The sequence below is a fragment of the Aptenodytes forsteri genome, unplaced genomic scaffold, assembly GCF_000699145.1.
Source record: "Aptenodytes forsteri isolate BGI_AS27 unplaced genomic scaffold, ASM69914v1 Scaffold260, whole genome shotgun sequence".
NCBI classification, from domain to species: domain Eukaryota; kingdom Metazoa; phylum Chordata; class Aves; order Sphenisciformes; family Spheniscidae; genus Aptenodytes; species Aptenodytes forsteri.
Window position 1 is genome coordinate 347,738 of NW_008795557.1, and position 10,669 is coordinate 358,406.

Consider the following 10,669-nt stretch of genomic DNA (forward strand, 5'->3'; position numbering starts at 1 on the left):
GTGTGTTTTCCTGTTCCTTTCAGTATTCTTCCCTGCCACATTGTAGGGATTGAGGAAAACACTACCTGTGCTCCCGATCCTTCAACCAGTCGCCCCAGTGCCCCGAAGTCCCTTTTGATTGCTAAGGGATCTGCTTTAGGGTGAGACCTGTCTGACACATTTCCAAACCTTTAGGGTGAGATGACGCATGCAAAGCCTGTGTCTCTCCCATGGGAAAACCCCAGATGTTGGGTAAGCTTACTTACCTCCTGCCTCAGTTTATCCGTCTCTAAATGGAGAGAGGGAAGCATTGCCTGATCTCATAAGGGCTGGTACGTACTATTAGAGAGCTGGTGCTCTGAGAGCGATAGCAGAGCTATGTCAGTAAATACCGGTGCTGAGCTGCCCTTTGAAATCACCCTGCAGGGAAGGAGAACTCCCCTCTATGGAAGGGCACCAGGCAACCCTGGAAAGGGGCAGGTTTAAAGGCCAGGTCTATGGGCTGGATCCAGAGAAATACCCTTTTTCCTCAACCGCCTGCTCTTGCTAGAAGGACATAAAGACACCAGAAAGTTGTCTCCCTACCTTCCTGGTTCTCATCCAGCCTCAGCCTCAGACCAGAGCAAAAGAGGGTGTAACAAAACAAGTGCAGTGGGAAAAGATCTGACCCCATGAGCCCAATGTCCTCCTTTGAGCAGTGATGAACATGGTGGCATCCGTGGGACACCCCACACGTCAGCAGTTGGTGGGGTAACTTGCCCCTGGGGTAGGTTTATTTCTGGTTTCACGTCTGGCTCGAGAGAAATTGGGATAACCCACAAATGTCTGAGCACGTTTCATATGACAAAGAGGGAAAGTGGTGAAGAAGTGATCCCTTCTGAGTTTGGCTTCGGTGTTGCCATAGGCTTGACGAGATGGGTTTGAGATCCTTCCTACAGCAAGGTAGAGCCCAAGTTAACCACACTGCCTTGGACACTCTGGGATATGTGCAATATCTGGCTAGGACCTTCTTGTTCTAAAGATACTACAGTCAATTGTCCGGAACTGATCGTTTTCCTAGGAAAGGGAAGTCCCAGGTACTTCTTGATCAATTTTTCATGGAGAGTTTTGAAACTGTCAAAATATCCCTTGTTCACACAGACTCTGCTTTCAGCCTTTTGTCTTTATCTCAGTGAAGGTGAAAGCGCTGCTGTTGAAATACCTATGAAAAAGAAAAAGTCATAATTGCAATGTGTTTGCAAAAGGAAGAGAGAGAATATTTTGCTTTGGCCCCAAGTGGGTTGTGAATGGGGAGAGGAGGGTGATTTTCCATTTCTTTACAAATTTTCTTCCTGGCTACTGGCTGGGGGAGAAGAAAATAAGAGTTAAAAAAAACCCAAGCAAACTTGAAACTTCCCAAAATAAGAAAATCGTCCAGCTCCTACGTGCTGATTCCTACATGCCTGAATCGTGCTGCAAAAGCCCCTTCTGGATGTGCTTAACCCACCTCCCCAGGCAGGAACAATGATAGGAAAAATTTCAAGGGTTTCAAGGTTTGCAGGAAAGTCTGATGGCCCTCAGACTTTGACATTCATCTCCACGCAGCATTATTTTCAGGCAGGGATGGAAAGACCTTTGTCTATGACTGGGCAATGCAGCAAAAGGGGATACCTTCTTGATGCCCATCTGTGCCTTGGTGCTCGTGGGCTGATGCGGCCGTTTCTGTGCTGTCACAGCAATGCTTTCCTCATCCAGGCATGTGCTCTGGGATCACTCTTCCTCTTCCTCACTGCTCCTGGAGAGATCCTGACTTCGGGGAATTGCACTGCTGTCGTTCATCTGGCCAGATTTCTTCTCCTTGCTCCCCTCGTGAGACGTGAAGGGTAGTGAGGGTGGCCTGGGGACGGTGTCTGTGCAGCTCTGTGCCAGGCACGTGAACTCGATGGCAGGAAAAATGGGTTATTTCTCTGGTAGGCATCCTGCACTGAGTGCATGCCATCCGTGGAGGGGTGCCTGCCCCTTCCTTGGCTTTCCACACTGCTTCTGCAGGGATGGGGAAAGCCCGCAGCTCTATTGCCTCTTCCAGCTGGCCCTGCTGGCTTGCATCCCAGCTCTACTGCAGGATCTGTCCTATCTCCCATGGCAGTGAGCTCCACTGGGTGCCCTGGGTCCTGGCCACGTTGACTTCTCTCTTCTCTTGGCATCCTCCAGGCCCTGCTGTCGTCTCAGGGTGCGGCGGAGGCAATCGTTAGCGCTAAACCAGTCGCTTGAATTTCCCCCCTTCCCTCAAAGTAATTTTTTCTCACTTCCGCACAGCGTGTGGAGTGAATTTTAGCACCCGTAAACACTTTGCATTGCTGGCTCCCGGCTAATTGACTCTGACAGTTAGTGTAGTCAGCAGCTGAATGGTGTCACTGGGAATTAGACTGCCGTGATAGACTGCCAGGAGCAAATTACTTTGTCACTTCTCAGCTGACTCTAAAATATGGGGCTTTTTTTTAATTCTTCTTTCTACTTTTGATTTTTTCCCCCAGTTTTTGTTTTGTTTTTGAGATTTTCTTCATGCGTGTGTGTGAGCGCACACGGGCGTTTGAAGCCCCGATAAACCGAGCCTGATTTGTTTAAGGATCATTTTCTGTCGAAGACAACCTGGCGAGTTGGGAACAAACTCCTCTATCCCCACTCCGCCTTCTGAGCCCCCCCGTAATGTTTATGAAGCAGGTTCTGGAAATGGTCTTTTAAAGGGGACCCAAGGGGACGGCAGGCAAGTGACTTGCACACGGGGAAAGAGATTACACATGGCTCCCATGGCGCACACATCCCTCCGCCTGTCTAACGGTGTCCCCCCACCCTGGTATCCATCACCCATCTAGCAGTGCCATGGATCTATCACTCATCCATCCACCTACACCAGGCATCTTCGATTTGCTTGTTCATCTCCCTGACACATTTCTTTTGCCATACAGTATTTCAGGATTGCATCCATTTGCCAGCTGTACCTCTCTGGTTATCTGTCATCTGGCTGTGGAGTTTTTCTGGTCCATCCTTTGATCTGCCCCTTTGCTGAGCTTATCCCCTTACCCCCTCCCAAATGCCTCCCATGGTGCTGGACCCCTCCAAGCCAGCGGTGCTGGGATGGTTGCTGTCAAGCTGTCCATCCTCAAAGCCCTTTCAGGGTCCCGTTGGCCACTTGCATGCTGCTTGTTGGAAAGCTGGTGTGAAAAGCTGCTGCTTGGGTGTTCTGCATGCGCTGGTGTCAGTGCAGCCCCTCTGAAAAACAGGATGAGTGGGATTTTAACCAGGCAAAGGTAGGCAATTCATGGGGCGATGGAGCCAAGCCCTGTTTCAATGTCGCATGGATGCCAACCCACCATGGCTGTCCTTACCTGGGAGGACCTGGGCTCTCCCAAACAATGTCACTCTGACACTCATATGCATTAGGGTTACGAGAGAGTTATTTCCCTGACAACATCCCTCTGCCTCCGTGCAGAACCTTGAAATGTCACCCAGACCAACTCAAGGCCAGAGGAGAAAGGCATGGGGCAACTGCCTGGCTCCGTGCTCAGTATTTTGGGACTGGAAGTGAAGAAGAGCCCTGAACCCCTTTCATCCAGCTAGACCAGTCATCTGGGGATGAACCAGGGCTTTGGTGCTATTAAATTAATCCTGCACTTGAAGGGTTTTTCATACATGTGGGAATGAGAGGGAAGGGCTGGTGCGCCGGAATACTGGGCTGGTTTTTTTTTGGTAATGTCACTTGCTTTAATGGGTTCATAGGGTTCATGAGAGGCAGGTCCTGCTTGACCAACCTGATCTCCTTCTATGACCAGGTGACCCGCCTAGTGGATGAGGGAAAGGCTGTGGATGTGGTCTACCTGGACTTCAGCAAGGCCTTTGACACTGTCTCCCACAGCATTCTCCTAGAGAACCAGCGGTGCTGGGATGGTTGCTGTCAAGCTGTCCATCCTCAAAGCCCTTTCAGGGTCCCGTTGGCCACTTGCATGCTGCTTGTTGGAAAGCTGGTGTGAAAAGCTGCTGCTTGGGTGTTCTGCATGCGCTGGTGTCAGTGCAGCCCCTCTGAAAAACAGGATGAGTGGGATTTTAACCAGGCAAAGGTAGGCAATTCATGGGGCGATGGAGCCAAGCCCTGTTTCAATGTCGCATGGATGCCAACCCACCATGGCTGTCCTTACCTGGGAGGACCTGGGCTCTCCCAAACAATGTCACTCTGACACTCATATGCATTAGGGTTACGAGAGAGTTATTTCCCTGACAACATCCCTCTGCCTCCGTGCAGAACCTTGAAATGTCACCCAGACCAACTCAAGGCCAGAGGAGAAAGGCATGGGGCAACTGCCTGGCTCCGTGCTCAGTATTTTGGGACTGGAAGTGAAGAAGAGCCCTGAACCCCTTTCATCCAGCTAGACCAGTCATCTGGGGATGAACCAGGGCTTTGGTGCTATTAAATTAATCCTGCACTTGAAGGGTTTTTCATACATGTGGGAATGAGAGGGAAGGGCTGGTGCGCCGGAATACTGGGCTGGTTTTTTTTTGGTAATGTCACTTGCTTTAATGAAAGACTTTTCCTCTCCCTGCTGTGCCCGCATCCTTAGACCAGCGCCACTTGTGCAATGCTGCTACTATCACACTTTGCATCTTTCCAAGTGTGATTCCACCCCATAAAAATAGTGACTTCAGGATTTATGCTGACAAAACCACACTTTCTTTACAATTTACCACTGGTGCAACCTCTCTCCCCCCACTCCCCCTTCCCATCACCCTGGTGCTGAGGGGTCAAGTGTAATGTTGGCCCAAGGGAAAGTCTCTGGCCAATCCCTATGACTGGACTCATTGTTCTCCTCAACACAGGCCCTGGCATGCCAGCCAGCCTTTGTCAGAGAGAGGAGAAGGTTGCCACCTCCTTTGATCTAGGAGCTGTAGGGATCTCATAGGGTTGACTCCAAGACCACATATGGGCAGTTGGGCCCCAGGAATGGGGACCTATAGCTGGGGTATAAGCAGCCTTTTGACTCTGTCTTGAAGGGTTTTGTTCTTCTGCCTTGAGACTGGAGTCCTGAGATTCAGGGGAGAGGAACATCTGAACATGAAGTCCATGGCCACATCTCTTTGCTGCAGGAAAAAGAGATGAAGAAGCATAGGTGGCAGTTCAGAAACTGAAGAACAAATAAAAAGTCCTCCAAATGCATTTACATTATCCTGGATTTATACTGGGGAGCACCTGGTTGACCCGGGTGTGAATCAGGACTTGCTGGGTTGTGCTGCTGGAGACATTCATTCCTCATTGAACTCCTCCATGGGGTGATTTCCTAACAGTTTCGGCAAGGCTACTAACCTCCCAGCCTCTCCAAAGCCTAAAACATCTGGGCACCAATTGTCCCCACCAGAGAGGAAGACAGTGGCCAGGACAGCCAGGGTGGCTGTCCTGCTGCAAGACCGGCAGAAATGTGACAATCCCACCTGCAAGAGATTTTGCACAGCCAGGTTCACCTCATGCTCCCTGGACATAGGGCGTAAATGCCCCAGCAGGTAACCCCCATGAAAATACCAACTCTGGCTCTGCTTCCCACCAATAAACCCAAGTGTGTTTAATCCTCAAATTGCCTGGGTCTCCCTCTTGCCAGCCTCTGGCTCTGACACAAGACATGCATCAACCCTAAGTAGCTCTTCGCTGGCCACGCAAATAAAGAGGCACCACAGGTGTGGGGAAGAGGCCATGGTGGAGGAGATAGGCACAGGGCTGGCGGCTCACTGGAGGAGCTGGCAGGGATGAGATGGCAGGATGGGACTGCTGAGGTCCCCACTGCATGTCTTCGGCCAGGTCCCTTCTCGTGGATGGCTCAAGCGCTTGGCTGTGTGCTGGGGAAGAGGTGATGTTCTGCGCACACATCTCAGTGCCCAGCCTGCCTGGATGCACCCCTCTGCATTTAGATGGAGCTGGGAACTGCCATCCCTATTTTGGAGAAGAAACCATGATTTCTGCCTGCTCCCAGTGGCCTATGGGCTGCTGGTAGGCTGGCTGGTAAGCTGGGTGCCCTGAGGTCTGCATATGTCTCCTGGACCAGACAGTTTCATTGGAGGCTCTAAAGGAACAGACAGTTCCCCAGGGTCCACTGAGCCCTCCCACTGGTCCTTCAGGTGGACAGAGTCTTTTCTGGATTGCCAGGAGCAGGTAAATGCCATGGTAAAAACACCTCCCCATCCAAAGCATGTACCCTGTTTCTGCCCAGTGCCTGCCCAGGCAGCAAGATTATGGTGACCTGGCCCTTGGGCTTTTGGCAAGGTGGATGGTGCTCCTGACACCACTTATCCGAGACACCTGGTGAAAGTGTTGGTGTCAGGCATTGGGCTTTGCATGAGTAACAAGTGGTGTGATGAGCAGCGGTGATGTGATGAACGGCAGTGATGCGATGAGCGGCGGTGATGCCGACACGTGTCTCCTTGTCGCTCTCAGAGCTCCTGCCTCTCCTCAGAGGAGAGTTTGACAAGCGGATGCAAGGAACCTGATGGCTCTGAAAAGGAGAAGATATCTCTGCAAAGCAGCGTCAAGAGGGTTTTGTGGGTACTCACCTGGTGCACGGAGTTGCCATAGGCAAAATCAATGTAATGTTTAACTTTGGTGGCATTGTTTTAATTCCTCTGGGCATGGTTGGAGAGAGGTGGGGAGAGCAGAGAGTATTTCACATTAGCACAAGGCTGCTAAGGTCTGAAGTGTGCCCCAGCTGCTCCTGCAGAGCAGAAGCCTTCATGTTTCAAAGACAGCTTCTTATTTTGGTGGCCCCCTTTTCCCTTCAGATGCTCAGGGCTGAAGGCACCTGTGGCTCCAGGAGATGTTGACGTGAGCAGTGGGTGCTCAGAGCTCCCCGCTCATGTCCTCGAGGTGACCCATGGCAGGGATGGTTTGGAGGAGGGATGATCTTTGGAGGGGAAGAAGAACGCCTCCAGCCTGTCAAGAGGAGGGCTGTGTCTACTGGGCAAGAGCCGAAGGAAAACTGATCAACGGAGCACAGGAGAGAAAATGAGACACCCAGAATAGCTCGGTGTCTGCACCTGCGCCTCGCGGTGAAAGCCTGTCCATCCACGAGACCTGCCCTCCTGCCTGGCTGCTGCCCCATCCCAGTGAGGGACTCTCCCCACGTGTCAGGGTCCTGCAGAAGCACAGGGACCCTGCGGCACTGCTGTAGTGGCTCCATGGGTCTGCAGACATGCCTAGAAGTGGTCCCTGGCAGAAGCAGAGCCTGGGAGAGTGGTCCCTCAGGGAGAGCTGAACTCAGGCCAAGGTCTGTCATCTAAATGGGATTTGACTTATCAGGAGAGCTAATCCTGGTGAATTTGGGTGAATTGCAGTGGGGGAATGGTATCTGGCTATGCTTGGGGTTTAAACATGCCCATTGTTGTGGCCTCCTGTCCCCCAGAGCATCTGCCAAGTGCTGCTTTGCACCCTGCAGAGCAGGGACCTCTCCAAATTGAGCTTTCTTTTCCCTTTTTGGTCCACTTGCCCCATTTCTCCTAAACTGCTTCCAGTGCCCTGTACCATATGTAGCGTAGGACACTGCAGGGATTTTTTTGCGGTCCATGTTCTGGTAGACTCAGAGGCGCTTTATTGCAAAAAATCTGGTTCCTTCCATCAGGGAACAGAAACAATCCCCTGTGCACCAGGAGGCCAAATGAATCGGAGGGGGAACAGGGACTTTGTGGAACAGAGCGGTGCCAAAATCAACTGCAGATGGAGAGTGCTGCCCAGAAAGGAACAGGATGTTTTGACGAACAATTAGAGGAGAAAAAGAAGAGCAAACCCACCCCAAAGCAGGAATGCAAAGCACTCCATCACTGCCCGGGCTACTTAGCTTTGCCCATTCCGGGGACTCTCTCGGCTGCGGCCTCCAGGCGATGAGTTTCTCAATTCACAGTTTTGGGAGCACATGTCCCTCTGGCCTGCAAGCTGTCGCAGTTCAAGCGCATTAACCTCCCCCTGCCAATGTCCCGCGACGAGTGATTTTAATTTTACTGGCTCTCGGATTACACTGAGCAGTGGGGATGTTTAAAAACATCCCTGGGTTGGGGCATTTTGACTTTCCCCTTCTAGGATTGAAGAGCAATGTCTCTGAGGGCCTGATCCTGCTCCTTCACTGTGCAGTTGTGATAACAGCACCAGGAAGATCCCAGATGACCCCCGAGCATCGGCATTTTGCCAGGAGACCGCGCAGCACCATGATGCCCCAAGCCCTTCCCTGAGACATGCGAAGTTTTGAACAGCAGCCATCCCACGCCGCCCCGAATCGGGCTACGTGGTGTGGTTACAGGGCACCTGGATCTGGCCCGGGAGACTCTGTGTGTGTGTGTGTATGTACAGGGCACTGTGCATGTGAGGCCACGTGTGCAAAGCCATGCATTTCATCAGGAAGGCACAAGGTGGTGTTGGGAAGGGTGTGAGCATGCACGCGTGCATCCCAAGCACAGGAACAGCCTTGCAGGTGCCTTAAAGGTCGCATCAGGCTGAATACTGCCCCGTTTGCCATTGCTGCACCGTTTGCTACCACTGATGGCTCTGAATGCCCCATTCAGGATAAGGAAAGGGCTTGCGACACATGAGGAGAAGCAGCATCCTCTAAAAACACATCTGAGCCGGCCCCGTTCCAGCAAACATCATGCCAGGCCACTCGTTCTGCAGACACACTCATAGGCATCGCAGTGCCTCCCATGCAGGCGCACGCACACAAACACACGCAGATCCCTGTATGGCGATGGCCGCATACCCAAACCAGGAGCCTTCACCCCTCTCCTCCCTCTGCTCACGCACCCTGTCCTTTTCTTAAGAAAATCCCTCTCTTTGGGTTTCTTCAGCTTCGCAGCCTTTAGGGGTCACTCCTAGCAAGATTTCCATCGTTTCCCTGCAGCCTCACAAGGTGGAAAAGTCTTGTAAGAGCCGGCTGTGCTGTCAGGGTGCCTGGTTTCCCAGCGTGTTTCATGCTGAGTGTCCCCAGTTGCTAGTAGGGCCTGGGCATGATCCTTCCCTTCTCTTTGGCACTGGGTCTCTCCCCCCTGCCACGATGACGTGCTTTCTTTACACGGGTGGGAATGCCATATAGGCAGACACGGTGAGGAAGGAGGCAGATGGTGCCGTGCTGGAAACTGCATCTTCTCCTGACTCCAGAAGCTGGGTCTGAAAGATGAATAACCCAGGGCATGCAATGCAGCTATTGGTTTGGGCTGAAAACCCTTGCAGTGCCTCTCTGAGAACATCTCTCCCAGCCTCCATCTCTGCACTCTGCTGCCTGTCCAGCTCGAGACGGGCCCCGTAAAGTGGGGTGCACTGGCTGGGAAGGGGAATAGCAGCACGAACCATGCACTGCTAACCCTTATGCCTTTCTTCATGCGCTGTGAGGGCAGGGATTCACCCCCTCTCTCCCCTTGGTGGCTGCCATTGGCTGCATCGATAGCGACGATTTAAACAGCATGAGAGGACGTTCCGGGGCAGTGGAACGCTGTCATCTGCTCCGCTCCATTGGGCCCAGGCCAGAGGATGCTGCCTCCAGTGATTTGTGAGTGTGGTTCAGGTGTTAGGGTGGGCTAAAGACTATTTGCAGTGCGCAGCACGGAGATAACCACATCGTGCTGGAAGGTAAGAGAGCTGCAGTGCGGCTACAGGATGCTCCATGCCCCATAGTCCTAGGTCTGTTTAACTGGGAAGTGTGGATGTGTCCCTTGTGACACACAGCAGTGCCCAAATCAGCATCACCGGGGCTGTTTGGGGCTGTGTAGATGTGCTGCCACGTGCGGTTTCCTCTCTAGGAGGCATAGCAGTCCCTCTGCACTACGAGGTAATGCACATTGCCACGTGCTCGGGTTGGAAAGCCCCCAGGTCACCTCCAAAATCAGGCGAGCAGGGGTTTGGTGTGAAAATCAGGCTGTGTTACCCAGAGGAGTGGAGCTGGCAGCTCTGGCTGGGACCGTTTCAGCGGAGCTGTCATGCTCCAGCCAGCACCAGCATCCCCCATCCCTGCACAGCCCCCTTCCCCCCTGAATCAGCAACCCTCCAAATTGTCGGGGGGTGGTTATAACCCCTGGGGAAGCAGCTGGCATTTCCTTCCCACCCTGGGAAGGCAACATCCCCACCGGCATGACACTCAGTGGTGGCCAGACAGCCAGAGATCCCCTCCAGCTCCCAGGCGTTTGGTCCCAGCGATGCCAATGGGGCGGTCGGGCGCAGAGGGACAGCAGGTCCCTTTGGTGAGAGGAAGAGGACGCAAAGCCAGCGTTTGCCTTGGGAAGCCTATTGATTGGATTTCCTGGACAAGCCAAAAAGCCTAATAAAGGGAATTGTTCAATAATGAAAAATAGACAATTGGACTCTGTTAAGTGACTGAGCCAGCGGCCAGCCTGAGTGCATTAAGGGCCCTGGCTCAGGGCCCCTGCTTGCTCGCAGAGAAGTGGCTGTGGAGCAAGGGATGGCCAGGAGAGCTAGTGCTGGTACCAGTTTGCCGAGGACATTTTAAAGGCACTTAAAGGGGGCTTATAAAAAAGATGGTGGCAAACTTTTGAGCAGGGCCTGTTGCGACAGGACAAGGGGGAATGGCTTTAAACTAAAGGGGGGTAGATTTGGACTAGATATAAGGAAGAAATTTTTTACGCTGAGGGTGGTGAAACACTGGACCAGGTTGCCCAGAGAGGTGGTGGATGCCCCATCCCTGGA